Source organism: Pipistrellus kuhlii, unplaced genomic scaffold (genome assembly GCF_014108245.1).
Source record: "Pipistrellus kuhlii isolate mPipKuh1 unplaced genomic scaffold, mPipKuh1.p scaffold_m20_p_1, whole genome shotgun sequence".
In the NCBI taxonomy this organism is placed as follows: Eukaryota; Metazoa; Chordata; class Mammalia; order Chiroptera; family Vespertilionidae; genus Pipistrellus; species Pipistrellus kuhlii.
The window spans coordinates 3272468-3276254 of record NW_023425404.1 but is presented as its reverse complement, the minus strand read 5'-3'; positions in this window follow the sequence as shown (position 1 = coordinate 3276254).

The window sequence follows — 3787 nt, the reverse complement described above, 5'->3', positions numbered from 1 at the left end:
TATAGAAAATACATGGACCAGAAGATGATGTTAAAAGATATTGAAAGTAAGTAATCAGCAGTATCCAGAATGGGCTACTTTCTGGGGAAAAAATGACATAGTTTCATCAACCAAAAAAAGTCTAAGTAATATTTATATTTAAAGAGTCTTAAGAGATATGTCATTTATTGAAATGTTTAACACTATTTGGAATTTAAATTATAATTAAATAAATAATATGTACTTGCATACATATGAATACATGCATACATAATGCCCATTCATATTGTTTATTTCTACTTTTTAATGTGTCTGAAAATTTCCATAATAGCAAAAAATAATAGAAATTAGATGACATAAATAGATAATGTGTTGTTCAATATGATTAAATATGCATCAGTGGTACCACCTATGAAGTTTTTGTGCCAAATATGATGAATCTGATTTCAATCAAATCTTTTGTGAGAGCTTCCAGTTTAAATCAAACCCAAGGCTAGAGGAATAAATTAATCAGCAATAAGAGGATGCAATAGGCATTTTCAGTATGTGAAATTATTCTGAGTAAGTCGGTATGATGAAAAATGGAAGAAGAACTCTTCTAGATTTAAACAGACTAAAAGACAACATCAATAGTTAGATCCTGACTGGAACAATCAAGTCGTGAAAAGATGTGGCATAGAAGCAACTGATTATGGCCTAGGTAATGATGTTATTAAAATGGTGAATTAATTTTGTTATGTGTTTTAATTGTATTATGATCATGCAAAATATATTTCACATGTAACTTTTATTGGGTGTGATGATAATATCATAGTCATTTAAGAAAATGTTATTTTTCAGATTTGTATTCTGAAGTATTTAGGGATGAACTATCTAGGGATTCTTTAAAATATCATTTCAGCAAAGAAAATATAAAAGATGAAGCAATTATGTCAAAATTTTGATGATTTTTAAATCTCAGGTTCTGGTTTCTTATGCTATTCTATCTTTATTTATTAATGTTTTAAAAACTTATAATTAAAAAGCTTTGATATAAAGTAATATTAATGAAATTCATTAGCAACATCCTATCTACTATCAATAACATACATATGATTAATGTTTACCAAAAGTTACAATATTTTTATTAAATTGATTTGGCCATTTATTTGCTAAGAAATATTTTGCTATTTTGATTTGTGAAGCATGTGTGAATTCTTGAAAGTTGCAAAAGGTATGAGTTTTAGAATGCCATTTAACTTAATTCAATCAATTTTCTAATAATTCTGAATAGTTAGGATTGACTTTAATAAATATCTAGAATTAAATTACCTTTAAAAACAACTAAAACAAAACTTTATATTGATATATACATATTATCATTGCACACCAGGTACCTCTTGTCATTAAATTATTGATTTTCTGAGGATTTTTTTTATGGCTTTAACCAAAATGGGCAGAAAAAATATAAAATTCCAGGCACCCTGACTCATGAAGTCCTTAAATATACACAGTAAAATACAGTCATCTTGCTAAGATTTCTTGAAAATAAAGTTAAAGTTGCCATGATTGTGGTATCTTTGATAGCTGGAAATCAATATACTAAATTACATATTTTATATCCACATATAAATGCATTAGATACATTCTGATCATTCCCCACATTCTTGTAAATTTCCCTAATGCAAGCTGTTTATGTCCCTTTATAAACAAATACTTTCCAGATAGCTAGGTTTTCTACTTTAGCACACAGTAAACTGTAATCTTTTATATGCTATAAATTTGCACCTAAGTAATTTCTCACTTATAAAACACTAATCACGCTCAAAGTTCATTATAAACTTGAAATTTCCCCTGAAGCTCATACCATATAAAGGTCAGTGAAGAGGTAATAAGTCTTAAAAAATAATAGGATACACCATGATGACCTTAATAATCCGCTTTATCAAGAGCTGTTTATTACAAATATATTTTAAAACTACTGTGTTTCCCTACAAATAAGACATCCTCTGAAAATAAGACCTACTTACAGGTTTCCTTCTGAGTGAAATATAAGGCATCTACCCAAAAATAAGGCCCCACCTAGGGTAAACATGAGAGATTCTGAAAAAAATGGAGTCACAAGAAATTCACCAGGAAATTCAGGAATTGGATTGTTATGATGATGTTCCAGAAGATGATGACATGATTGTCATTGAATAAATGAGCAAATTCTTGATACTGTAGGATTCACAGTTTGTCTGGTTTGTGCTGACAACTACCGTACTACCATACCATATACAGGTAATAAATTTCCTTTATTTACATTTAACAATAAATGTGTACCATTTTCTTCTTCATGGAAAAATGAGACATTCCTTGAAAATAAGACCTAGTGCATCTTTGGGAGCAAAAATTAATATAAGACGCTGTCTTATTTTCGGGGAAACAGGGTATAAATTCAGAATAAATAAGTCTGATGATTTAAAGAAATATCTAGATAGAGCAAGTAACAGCTAGGATGCCTAATCTGTGACCTTAAATTATTCAGTTTTATTAATGGTGACAGCAACTTTGGGATTCCAATGGAGATAAAATCACATGGGAAAGTAGAGCAAAAGGGAGAGAATAAGTATTCTTATTTAAAATAAAAAATCATCTTATGTACAAATTCAGCTTAGTTTCTTCTTTTTATTTACCAAACTGTTTTTAATGGATTTTTTTTTAAGTCCACATTTTCCCATCTCTGCTGATCTTGGGAATGCATCTCTCTTCTTGGACCCATTACTAGGCATGGGATCCCTGAGTGTCCCTAAGCCGTTACTTCAGGGTCTTTGTCATGGAGAGAATATATAATTTATCTTCCAAACCAGAGCACATCTCAGAGTGAAAGGGAAAACTTTGAATAATTGCACTAGGATAATAAGCTTAATGGGCAAACTGGTCATCTGCTTACCCTCCACATGACCTGTCTCTTCTGAGTCGCATAAGATCAATGCCTCATACTGCATGGTTGTTTGATGTACAGTGCCAGTGGGACATGATCTTTACTACAAAAGCATCTGGGTCTCAGGGTGTCTGTCAGATAGTCACCAAAATGTGGAGTTAACAGAAGACACTAGACCCCAAAATAACTCAGTAGACTCACAGATTCACTGACTGTCTCCCTGTTTTTAAGTCTCTTGCATGTCTCTACTCCCAACTCAGCTTGCAATCACAGTGATATAGCCTATTGTTCTCCCACATCTCCCATTCTTCAATGTGAAGTCTTCTTCTCAGAATAAGAAAAGGCAGGTAGCAGCATAGTCTGTTCTTTGAACTCACTAACTAGTTCGGTTTCCTGGAATCTGATGGTTTTTTTGTTTTTGTTTTTGCTTTTGTTTTGTTTTTGTAAATGAATGGCATCAAACTTCCTTTCTCTGTTTTCTTGCTAACTACAAGTAAGTCTGTCTAAATAGAACAATTTCATTTGGGAAGCTACCGTGTTTCCCCGAAAAAAAGACATCCTCCAAAAATAAGACCTAGCGCATGGAAAGATAAGACATCCCCTGAAAATAAGACCTAGCGCAACTTTGGGAGAAAAAATTAATATAACACACTGTCTTATTTTCCGCGAAACAGAGTATTGGCCACGTGTGTCTATTGAGCTTAAAATCGTCTATATAAAATCGAGATAGAATCTAAGTGTGAAATGCATGCTAAATTTTCAAGACTTGATAGGAAAAACTTAATATAAAAACTTCAATAATTTTATATTGATTACATTTCAAAATACTATGTTGGGTATATCTAAATGGACCACTCACCATTGAACACTGTTTTTAATGGCTACCAGAAAATTTTGAATTAC